General features: G+C 35.5%; 1 protein-coding gene across 6 annotated transcripts in view; it reads right to left on the bottom strand.

Annotated features, from left to right (window-relative positions):
• The window catches only part of SNTG1 (syntrophin gamma 1), a 913,627-nt gene that overhangs the window by 423,028 nt on the left and 477,362 nt on the right, over window positions 1-13,237 (bottom strand). For 2 of the 6 annotated variants that reach the window (XM_070076592.1, XM_051843715.2), the window contains exon 3: window positions 11,954-11,985. The exons of the other annotated variants lie outside the window; for them this stretch is intronic. The gene's annotated coding sequence lies outside the window, so the exon portion shown is untranslated. The remainder of the gene's footprint in view (window positions 1-11,953; window positions 11,986-13,237) is intronic. 6 annotated transcript variants of the gene reach the window in all.

Below are 13,237 nucleotides of genomic sequence, written 5' to 3'. Positions count from 1 at the left end.
CTCTAGGTTCTTGCTTTGCATTGATAATTCATTTATTTGATGCTTTTCCTTTTTCTTAATGTAGGCACAAATTACTTTAAACTTCCTCTTTTTAAAAAAAATATTTATTTATTTATTTGAAAATCAGAGTAACACAGAGAAGAGAAGGAGATGCAGAGAGAGAGAGAGTTTATCCATCTGCTGATTTACTCCCCAGTTGGCTGCAATCACTGGAGCTGCACTGATCCAAAGCCAGGAGCCAGGAGCTTCTTCTGGATCTCCCATGTGGGTGCAGGGGCCTAGGGACTTGGGCCATCTTCCATTGCTTTTCCAGGACATAGCAGAGGGCTGGATTAGAAGTGGAGCAGCCTGTACTTGAACCAGTGCCCATATGGGATGCCAACACTGCAGGAGGCAGCTTTACCTTCTACGCAACAGTGCTGGCCCCTAAACTTCCTCCTTTACACTGTTTTTGGTGTATCCAGTAAGTTTTTATATACTCTATTGTAGTCTTCAATCCTTTCTAACACTTTTTTACATCTTTTTATTTCTTCTATGACCCACTGCTCTTTCAGGAACATGTTGTTAAATCTCCATGTGCCTCATAGGTTCTAGAGATTCTTGAGTTGTTATTTCCAGCTTCATTCGATTGTTGTCAGAGAAAATCATGGTATGATTTCAGTTTTTTTTTTCAATTTCCTGATACTTGCTTTATGGCCCAGAATATGGTCTATCCTAGAGAACATTCTATATACTGATGAGAAAAATGTATATTATGCAACTGTAGGTTGAAAAGTTCTGTAGATATAAGTTAGATCTTTTTGGTCTGTAATGTCTATTATCTCTGTAAGTTCTATGTTTATTTTCTCTCTAGTTGATCTGTCCGTTGATGAAAGTGAGCTGTTGAAGTCCCCCATCATTATTGTGTTGGAGTCTATGTCTCCCTATAGATCTGTTAACGTTTCTTTTCCATGGCCATGCACCCTGTAACTGAGTGCATATACATTTATTATAGTCACATGTTCTTGTTGAATTGATCCCTTAATCATTACATAGTGCCTTTCTCTGTCTCTTTTAATAGATTTGATGTTTAAAGTCTATTTTATCTGGCATTCGCATGGCTACACGAGTTAATTTTTGCTTTTCTTTAACATGGAATATCTTTTTCCACTCAGTCTGCATGCATTTTTGTTTGTGAGGGGTGTTTCTTACAGGCCGCAAATAGATGGGTCTTGTTTCTAAATCCATTCAGCCGGTTTGTATTTTTTAACTGAAGAGCTGAGGACACTTATATCCAAGGTTACTATTGATAAGAAATGACTTGGTCCTGCCATTTTATACTCCTATTGCTTTCTTTAGATTTCCTTTGTACGTACTTCTGGAGACTTTCTGTCTTCAAAATCATTCTTTAGTATTTTTTAAAAGAACATATTTTGCTTTCTTATTTTTAAAAAAGTTTTATTTATTGATGTGAGAGGTCGAGTTACAGATAGAAAGATGAATAGATAGAGAGAAAGTTCTTCCACTCATTGGTTCACTCCCCAAATGGCCACAATGACTGGAGCTAGGCTGCTATGCAGCCAGGAGCCAGGAGCTACTATCAGGTTTCCCACATTGGTGCAAGGGCCCAAGCACTTGGGCCATACTCTACTGCTTTCTCAGGCCATTATCCAAGAGCTGGATTGGAAGTGGAGCAGCCAGAACTAGAACTAGCACCCATATGTGATGCAGGCAGAGGCTTATCCCACTACCCCACAGTGCCAGTCCCTTCATATTCTTTCATAATCACAACTGTCTTACTGTGTTTCTGTATAAAGCACATCCTTAAGCATCTTTTGTAAGACTGGATGAGTGCTGACAATTTCTTTCAATTTCTGTTTGCTTTATTTACCTTCATCCTTAAACATCTGGGTTAACATTGGACTATGTCTTTTCATTCTATCATAGCCTGTAGGGTTTCTGATGAGAAGTCAGCTATGAGTTTAATTGGGGCATTCTCTGAAAGTAATCTGGTATTTATCTCATGCATGTTTTAGAATCTGTTCTTTATGTTTTACTGTTGAAAGTTTGACTACAATGTGTCATGGTGAAGATCTTTTCTGGTTATATATATTAGGAGTTTTATGTGCTTCCTGTACTTAGACATTCCTTTCTTTCTCCAATTTGGGTAAGTTTTTTGTAATTATTTAACTAAATAGATCTTGTAATCCATTTTCTCTTTCTACTCCTTCAGGAACTCCTATGTCCCGTATGTTGGGCCATTTGATAGTATCCCATAGATTTCCAACATTGTTTTTGAATATTCTAATTATTCCTTCTCCTTCGTCTTCTCCTTCTCCTTCTTCTTCTTTGGTATGCCTGATCAATTTCCAAAGATTTTTCTTCTAGCTCAGATATCCTTTCTTCTGCCTCACCAAGATCATTATTAAAGCCTTCTACCACATTTTTATTTGATCTATTGAATTGTTCTTTTCTAATATTTCTTTTTGATTTCTCTTTAAAATCTCAATTTCATGGGAAATAATTCCATTCATGTCATGTATAAATTTATTTAATTTGTGAATTTGCTTTTTTAAGATTTATTTATTTATTTCAAAGTCAGAGTTACACAGAGAGATGAGAGGCAGAGACAGAGAGAGGGAGAGAGAGGGAGAGAGAGAGAGAGAGAGAGAGAGAGGTCTTCCATCTAATGGTTCACTCCCCAATTGACTGCAACAGCTGGAGCTGTGCCAATTTGAAGCCAGGAGCCAGGAGCTTCTTCCGGATCTCCCATGCGAGTTCAGTGGCCAAAGGACTTGGTCCATCTTCTACTGCTTTCCCAGGCTATAGCACAGAGCTGGATCAGAAGTGGAGCATTCAAGACTAGAACCGGCTTCCATATGGGATGCTGGTGCTTCAGACCAGGGTATTAACCCACTGTGCTACAGTTCTGGCAAAGTGCATTTGCGTCTGATTGCTTCTGAGTAAACCTATGATTAATCTTTTGAATGCCACTTCAGCCATTTCATGACTCTCTTAATCTTCACATCCTATATTGAAGCATTCTTGTATTCCTTGTGGGGTGGTGGGTCATGTTGTCTTCCCTATTCTTATTTCTTGAGTTTCTACATTTACATTTATTTTTAAGAATTTGTTGAGATAAGTATTTTTTTTTATCTGTCTTTTACCTTTGACCTATGTCTCTGTGACTTAGTGGAATGTCTGTTCTTCCATTGATTACTCAGGAGTGTGTGCTATGTTGGCTAGGGAACTTAGAAAGAACTTCTAAAATCAATCCCTTTCACAATAGTTGCAACAAAATTGAATACCTTGGAATAAATTTAACCAAGGATGTCAAAGATGTCTGTGATGAAAATTACAAAACACTAAAGAAAGAAATTGAAGAAGACACAGAAAATGAAAAATTCTTCCATGTTCATGGATTGGAAGAATCAACATCATCAAAATGTCCATATTACTGAAAGTAATTTACAGATTCAAGGTGATCCTAATCAAAATACCAAGGACATTTTTCTTAAATCTAGAAAAAATGACACTAAAATTTTCTGGAAACACGAGAGAACTTGCATAGCTAAATCAATCTTCAACAACACAAATACAGCTGGAGGAATCACAATACCAGATCTGAGGCACACTACAGTGCAGCTATAATCAAAAGAGCTTCTACCAAAAAAAAAAAAAAAAAAGACATGCAGATCAATTGAATAGAATAGAAACTCTAGAAATGAATCCACACATCTACAAAGGAGTTAAATTCAACCCCTGGAGCAAGGACAGTCTCTTCAACAAATAGTGCTGAGAAAACTGGATCTCTGGGTGCTAAAGTATAAAACAAGACCTCTACTTTACACCTTACACAAATCTCACTTAAAATGTATCAAAGATCTAAACCTAAAACCTGATACCATCAAATTATTAGAGAACATTAGGGAAATCAGACAAAACATTGGCATAAGCAAAGACTTCTTGAAAAAGTCCCCAGAAGCACAGGCCATCAAGGCCAAATTTGACAAGTGGATTACATAAAACTCAAAGCTTCTGCACTAAAAAAAATAATACTCAGCAAAGTAAGGATGCAATCAAAAGAACAGGAGAAAATATTTGCAAACTATGTAACTGAAAAAGGATTGATATCCAGAATCTATAAAGAGCTCAAGAAACTCAACAACAAATTATACAATCAAGCTAAGAAATGAGCAAAGAACTTGAACAGGCATTTTTCAAGAGAGGAAATTCAAATGGCCAACACACAGTTGAAAAATGCTCAGGATCAGTAGCCATCAGGGAAATGAAATTCAAAACCACAATGAAGTTTCACATCATTCCATTTAGAACAGCTCTAACCAGAAATCAACAAACAGCAAATGCTTCTGGATATGTGGGGAGAAAGATACCCTAATCCACTGCTGCTGGGACTGTAAACTGGTGCAGCCACTGTGGAAGACAATATGGAGATACCTCAGAAATCTCAGTATAGGTCTTCCATATGACCCAGCCATTCCACTTCTGGGAATTTACCCAAACATAAATGAACCAGCTTATGAAAGATTTATCTGCATCCCCATGTTAACTGCAGCTCAATTCACAATAGCTAAGATATGGAATCTACTCAGATGTCCATTAACTGAAGATTCGATAAAGAAATTATGGCATATATATACTATGGAATGCTACTCAGCAGTAAAAAAAAATAAATAAAATCTTGTCTTTTCAACAAAATGGATGCAACTGGAAACCATTATTCTTAGTAAAACAAGCCAGTGCCCAAAAGCCAAATACCATATGTTCTCTCTGGTCTTTGATAAGATACAGAGTAAATAAAAAGTAATCTATAGAAGTGAAATTGACAATTTGAAGTAGGATGATTTTGAACATCCCTTTTCTCAACTGTTGAGGAACAGTGTTTTGTTGTTGTTCTTCACAATCACTTTTAAAGCAGTTTGGAAATATGTTATTATGGACTCAATAAATGACTCCATAATACACAACAGCTCACTAACATATATGGCTTAGAATATTTCACATCTGTCTAAATGACTTGTGTTAAGTGTGTCTATAACATGAAAACAATCCACATTTCCATTGGAGAATACACAAATAACTTTTATCACATCTGTATATTCCTGTGATATTTTCTGTAATTCAAATGACTAAGCTAAACTTATATCTATCAACACAGAAAACAGCATAACCATAACACTGAATCTAAAATCGTAACAATGAACTTATTACAAAGGATTGCATTCCAGCACTGGTGGGTATTTTGTGCAGTGGTTGAGATGCCACTTGGGACGTCTGCATCTCCTATCAGAGTGCCTGGCTTGAGTCCTGATTCTGCTTCCAATTTCACCGTAAAGCTAATGTGCATTCTGGGAGGCAGCAGGTACACCGGCCCCTGCAACTTCCAAGAGAAATGCAGATTGAATTCTGGCCTGCTGGCTTTGTTTTGATGTAGTCAGAGGTGTTGCAGCCATTTGTGTAGGAAATCGCCAGATAAAGATCGCTTTATAAATAAATAAATAAATAAATATATTTTAAAATTACAGGACTATTAATGCATGAGAATATATGCAGTGTATTGGCATTAAAATTAATCCAGTCACACTGAAAATTCCTCTGAAAGAAATAGCCTCACCATTGTAGCACAAAAACAGTGACTACCATTGTACTCAATGAAAGAGGATTTGAAAGGAAACACTTTACAAATGCTGATGAGTTTAACTGCATCCTATGCCATGTGATTTACATCAGCGTTGACAAATACTTATGAGAATTATTATTTCTGTAGGCAAAACAGGAACAGATCAATAAAATGATGTGAGCTGTTCTGATTATCTTGCTTTATGTATGCAAAAACAAAAAAACATATGTTCTTAAAGACTGTTCCATACTCTAGGTTTCCAAGAAATTGCATAAATCAACTGTGCTAAAAATAAAGAGGATTATCCACACCAATTTGGGTCCACAGAAACAATCTGCCTCCACCCCATGAGTTACTTATGATTCAAAATCTATGCCAAATTTGATTTTCTTCAAAGGGAAATGCCTAGAAAATAGCTAGAAATGTGTTACATATTGTTCCATCTATATCAATAACCACTTTATAATTGAATTATATAAATGCACCAATAAGATAAAGACTGTCAGAGTGTATGCAAAATATAAGACCCACCTATAGATTGTCTGCAAAAGTCCACATTTAAAAAAATAAATACATAAAAATTAAAAGTAATGGGCAGGAGAAAAATATAGCATGCTAACACTTAAAAAATTGAATGACTTCTGGTTTCTTGTCCAATATTTGAGATGCTTGGAACTTATCACTCCATCCTAACTGTAAGTAAAAAGCTATTAAATAAACAGAAACATCACAACTCTTCTTGAATCTATCAGAGAATTGAGGTCACACAAAAAAATAGTTTTCCCCTAAAATCAGAGACAGACAGGCAGATGCTGAGAGTCAGAACTTATAAAATCAGAAAAACTCTACCCATAAGCAGAAACCTCTGTAAAATCCAGAGCCAGGATAGCAAAATCACAACTTTAAATGAAAAACTACTTGCAAATCAATGTGGACAATCCCAGTTCTAAAGTCCAGTTGGTGCCAGGTTTTGGAGGGTCACCACGTCGTTGTGAGTTTTACCTCAAGGATTTCCAGCCAGTTCTTCTGATGAAAATAAGGGCATGCTCCTTTACATTTCTTGCACAAAGCAAAGTATTCATTTGAAATGTATCAGAGAATTCTCATCTTCTTAACAAGCCTGCCCTCAAGGGAAACAATTTTACCAGAACCTAATCTATTATATTTGTTGTTGATGCTGGTGTTGCTTTTTCCAAGCTCAGCTATCTTTACTGAAGGGTAATATGTGACAGCAGCCTCCTGCACCATTCTGTCTCACCTCAGGGAGGGCAATACTGAGAAGCACTGCTGAGATTCACGATCGAGGGACACAGTTATAGTAAAAGACTCAGAACTTGGCACAGCACTACAGATCATTTCCCCACCCTCCAGTTTATCAACACTGCTATAGGCTTATTTATTACATTTCCTTTCTTCCTGTCATCCAGTACATCATGTCCAGCTTTCAAATATTGATGAACATTCTAAAAGGCAAACAAAGTACAGTTTAAAGAGTCAGAACATGCAGCAGAATCAAAGTTAAATATTGTAGAGCAGGTGGAATTATCAAGACAAAGAATTTAAAGAAACTATGATTGATAAGAGTTCTAATGGATAAAATAGACAATATGGGGACTAGCACTGTGGTGCAGCATGTTAAAGCCACAGCCTACAGAGACACATCCCATATGAGTGTTGGTTCAAGTCCGGCTGCTCCGTTTCTGATCTAGCTCCCTACTAATGTGCCTGGGACAGCAGCGGAGGATGGCCCAAGTCCTTGGGCCCGTGTACCCATATGGGAGACCTGGAAGAGGCTTCTGTCTCCTGGCTTCTGCTGGGCTCTGCTCCAGCTGTTGTGGCCATTTGGGAAGTGAACCAGCAAATGGAAGACTCTCTCTCTCTCTCTCTCTCTCTCTCTCTCTCTTTCTCTTTCTTTTTCTCTCTGTCTCTAAATCTCTCTGGAACTCTTCCAAATAAATTAAATAAATCTTTAAAAAATAGACAATATGCAAGAAGAAACTGATAATATAAGCAGATATGAAAGTTCTAAGATTAAAAATAAATAAATGCTAGAGAAAAAAATTAACAGAAATGAAGGATGCATTTTATAGGCTTGTTGGTAGTCTGAACACAATTGAAGGAAAAATATCACAGTCTGAGGACATGTCTAAAATAACTGCCAAACCAACAAAGAAAAAGGAAAAAAATGAAAAAAAAAAGAACACAATATACAAAAATGGTGGGCAACTCTAAATGATACAATATGCAGGTAATAGGAATACCCCCCCCCCCAAAAAAAAAAGGAAAAAAGAATGAGAAAAAATATGTAAAGTGATAATGACTGGAAAACTCCTTAAATTAATGTCTGATACTAAACCACAGGTTCAGGAAACTCAGAGACCATCAAGCAGGATAAATGTGAAAACGTACCACACTTGTCAGGTGTGGTACAGAAAATGGTAAAAATCTAGTATGCCATTTTCAAACTGTAGAAAATCAAAGACACAGAAAAAATATTGAAAGAAACCAGATAACTTCTTTAGCTAGAAGAGATATACTTTAGCTATAAGGCAACAAAGATATGAATCACATTCCATTAATCCTCAGAAACTATATAAACAAGAAGACTGTTTAGTGTAATATGTAAAGTGTTGTCAGAAGAAAACACACACCTATGATTTTATATGTTAGAAATTAGACTTCACATGCTCAAGCTCACTTGCCCCAAACGGCAGAGTTGGAAACATGCCAGGGGATTCCAATTCAATCCCATCAGGGAGGCATGTGCCAGTGCCATCTCACTGGTCCAGGTGATCAATTTCAGTTCACAGTTGATCATAATGATGGGCCTGGGAATCAAGGGGATCACGTAGGCAAGAGTGGTGTCTGCTAATACTAACTGGTAGAACAAAAAAGGGAGAGAGCGGTCCAGCATGAGAAGCAGATGCACAGCGGACTTGTGGAATGGCAGATGTCCTGAGCGGTGCTCTGGCCTCAGAATCAGCCCTGAAGGCATGTGGATCTGGCTCTAGAGCCCATAAGGGTGTTTTGGGCATGGAAAGCCAAGAACTCTGGCAAAAAAAAAAAAAAAAAAACAAACAAACAAACAAAAAAAAAACAAAAAAAAAACAACCACCTAGGTGAAGGATCTCTGCGAGTGAGATCCCAGTGGAAGGAAAGGGCCATCAGGGAGGGCAGTGCCTTTCTCTGAAGGGAGGAGAGGGCTTTCACTTTGACTATGACCTTGTCTAAACATGATAAGAGTCGGTGAACTCAGGGGGCTTCCATGGCCTTGTCGGCTCATGACTGGAGCCTGGGGAGATTGCTGATGCCATAAACAGGAGTGTCAATTTGTTGGGTCGACAACAGGAGTCACTGTGCGCTTGCTCCTCATGTGGGATCTCGGTCCTTAATGTGCCATACATTGTGATTTAATGCTGTGACTGGTACTCAAACAGTATTTTTCACTTTGTGTTTCTGTGTGGGTGCAAAATCTTTGCTTAATGTATACTAAACTGATCTTCTGTATATAAGAGAAATGAAAATGAATCTCGATGTTAATGGAAGGGGAGAAGGAACGAGACAGGGCAGGGTTGCGGGTGGGAGGAAGGTTATGGGGTGGGGGAAGCCATTGTAATCCATAAGCTGTACTTTGGAAATTTATATTCATTAATTAAAAGTTAAAAAAAAGAAATTAGACTTCAAAAGTGAAAGATAAATGTGCACTTTCTAATTGTGAAAAGGCCTGTAATGAAATGTTAACAGAATTTCTTAAGAGAGAAAGAAAATGACATATGATGAAAACTCAGATCTGCCTAAAAAAAAAGGATATTGGAAAATGATTAATTAAGATTGTAATAACTAACCTCAGAGATAAAAGCTTGTTCAAAATAATAATAACCACAATGTATTTTATGATTATAAATTACATATAAGTGAAATGAAAAACTCAATGATATAAGGCATGAGATTGAGGAATGAGGACCTCTTTGTTAGCACAAGTTTTTGTACTCTGCGAAGAAGAATGGATTATTTGAAGTGGGCATCAGTTAGTGACGAATATATATTGAAAACTCTAGAATAAGCATTGAAAAGAGTAAAAAAGGTAATTCTGATATGATAAAAATGGAAAGACAATACAATATGTAAATAGTACAGTTAAAATGGAAAAAGCAGTAAAAGCATGGGAATCAAAAGTAGAACAAAGAGCAAATGATAATGAATAGAAAAATATAAAATACACTAGACATTAATAAAACATATCAATAATCAACATAATGTTAATAACCAAAAACACCAAGTGAAAAAGAGGGGCAATGGTTGCATGCTTGGTGAAGCTGACATCATTTGAGTTTGACAAATCCTTTAGGGGAGTTGAGTACTTTTAGTACCACTTCCACTCATTCCAATCTAGCTTCCTGATAATGTATACCCCAGGAGGCAGCAGATAATTGGCCTAAGTCCTCAGTTTCTCTGGGATACTGTGACTGAGTTCCAGGTTCCTTGCTTTACCTAGCCCAGCCCTTACTGTTACAATCAGAATTTGAGCAGTGAAATATCAGATAGACACCTCTCTCTCTCTCTCTCTCTCTTTCTCTCTTTCTCTCTCTCCCACTCTCTCTCATGCTCTGTGTGTGTGTTTGTGTGTGTGGCATTCAAATACAATGAAAATGAATAAGCAAAACTTTAAACAAACAAGAGACTTTCAGAGTTTATCAAAACACAATAACCGACTATATGTTTTCTATAAGAAACACGACTTAAATATAAGGAGATATATCATTAGAAATAAAGGGATGGAGAAACATGCACTGTTTGAATAATCAAAAGAAAAGTGGAATAGATCGATTATCTAAGACAGAGTATATTTCAGAGCATGTGAAATTGTCAGGAATAAAGAGAAGTATTATCATAAAGAGGTCAGTTATCTTAGATGGTATAGAAATCTTAAATAACTATGCATCTAACAACAAAACACAAAAATAAAATAGATACTAATTGATAGACCTAAAAAGAGAAACAGAACAATCAACAATGGCAGCTTGAATTTCAAAACCTTTCTTCCAGGAACGAACACATCTAGTAGGTATAAAATCCGTAGGATATGATTGAACTCAATAGCATCATTCGTCAACTAACTGAGCTTTATGAGTTTGTCATGCTAGCATTAGCAGGATACAAATTCTTCACAAGCTTAAATGGTACATTCACCAAGATAGAAAATATTTTAAAGTAAATAATTAATAATAACCTCCCCAAACATGAAGCAACATGCTTACTTGTTTAATTCTACCAAATGTTTCAGTAAGGTAGTACATTCACTTTCCAAAAGCTTTTCCAGAAAACAGAAATAGAGGAAATAGCTCATTATTTGAGTTTAATTATTTGGTAATACCAAAACCAGATAAACACACTACACAAAAATTTTCCATCAGATTTTCTCATAATATAGATGCCAAAAATTGCAAATAATAGCAGATCAAATTCAAGAATGTGTAAAAATAATTACACACAACAAACATGTGAAAGTCAAAAGTTTTTTATACATTGGAAAGTAAATTATTATGATCTTTCATATTGACAGACTAGCAAACAAAAATCATGTTATTCTACCAATGTATGCAGAAAAATCATTTGACAATATCCAATATTTCTTCATGATAAAAAATAAAGAAATCTCTCAGCTATGAATGAAATGACATTTCCTGTAATTGATAATATATTTTACAAGCAGCTTTAAACTATATCATACTTAATAGTAAGGATGTCCCCCTCATCACTGATTTTTTAACACAGTACTCGAAGCTAAATAAGAAGTATACAGATTATGAAGGAAGAAACAAACTTTTATTTGCAGATGACTTGATCATCTACGTAAAAATCCAAAGTAATTGAAAAGATTGTTTCTGGAACTAATAAACATTATGGAAAGATTTCAGGATATTAGATTAATATATATCTAAAAGAAATTACTCTGTTAAATACAAGCAAAGATCAGGAGAATTCGAAATTTATGACACAATACCATGGATCTTAGTACCTCCAAACAGAAATACTTGGGCATAAAAAAATTCACATCTATATAGGAAAACTGCAAGACTGTAATGATTAAGCTTGAAAAAATGGAGTAAACATTAATGGGTATTTTCATGCTTATGCATAGAAAACTGAATATGTTTAGGATACCAATTGTTTGCAACTTAATTTATAGATCTAACATCATAAGATCATATATTTTTAAAATACCAAACAGAGATTGTAAAGCTAAGTTGGAGAAGCAATGGATTCATAATAACCAAGACAACACTGAAGAACAATTTCAGAGGATGAGCAATATCTGACTTTGTGACTTACCATGCAGCAATAGTAATCAAGAAAGGGTGGCACTGTTAGAAAAAGAAATGGATGGATATATCAATGGAACAGAAGAATGAGTTCAGAAATAGATCCATAAATATATAGAGTCAGCAAAGTTATTCAAAGAAGAAAAAATAATCTCCAACAAATGGCAATGGGAAACCTGGACATCCATATTCAAAAAAAGTAACCAAAGTTAGAGACCATACACATCCTTCACACAAATTAACTCAAAATGGATAATAATCTTAAATATAAAATAGAAGTCTATTTTATTTAAAAAAATAATATTGAAATCTCTGTTATTTTTAAAATAACATAGGAGAAAATCTAGGTGACTTGGATTTGGTGCTGACATTTATTATACATCATCAAAAGCATGATTTAGGAAAGAAATAGCTTAAAAGTTGGACTTCAGTAACATTAAAATCTTTTGCTCTGTGACAGACAATCTAAATGTGAAGAAAAGTCAAAGATTGAGGAAAAATATTTACAAAAGACCTATCCTGTCTCTTTGATTCAAAAGTAAAAAGAAGGAAAGAAGCAAGCAAGAAAAAGAAAAATGAGGGGAAAATGACTTAAGATACCACTTCAAAGTCATTGGTATGAGACAAATGAGAAACATCCACAGGAACTGTTTTAAGGGTGTGTAGTAACAAGAAGTTCTGTTCATTGTGGGAAGGAATGCAAGATGATACAACTACATTTCAACTGTTTTTTTTTTTTTTTTTTTTTTTTTTTTTTTTTTTTTTTTTTTTAGCAAAGCTAGACATACTTTTACCATAGGACCAATCAAGCTTAATTGTTGATTTATTCCAGCGAATGAAAACAGTATCTGCACAAAAACCTACATATAAATCTTTATTACAGCTATCTTTCTAATAGCCAATACTTAGAATAAACCAAGTTGTCTTTCAATAGGGATATGGATAAATAAACAATAGTACATCCATTCAATAGAATTTTATTCAGCAATAAATTAAAATAACCTATCAAGTCATTCAAAGAGGAACCCTAGTAGCATAGAACCACGTAAATAAAACAAGTATGAGAAGGCTCCACACATAAAATTCTAACTTTATGTCAATCGGAGAGAGCAGTGCTCAGAGGGCAACAATATCAATGGTGCTACTGCTTGGGGAAAGGAGCAGAGGTGTAAGTTGTGGGGCACACAGGATTTTTAGGACAGTGACACTATTGTGTGTGATACAATAATTGTCAAATATGACATTACACTTTTGGGAAACTAGAAAACTACAACACAGAATCAAACCTGAGGCT

Source organism: Oryctolagus cuniculus, chromosome 6 (genome assembly GCF_964237555.1).
Source record: "Oryctolagus cuniculus chromosome 6, mOryCun1.1, whole genome shotgun sequence".
NCBI classification, from domain to species: domain Eukaryota; kingdom Metazoa; phylum Chordata; class Mammalia; order Lagomorpha; family Leporidae; genus Oryctolagus; species Oryctolagus cuniculus.
This window is presented reverse-complemented; position numbering and strand designations above follow the sequence as displayed.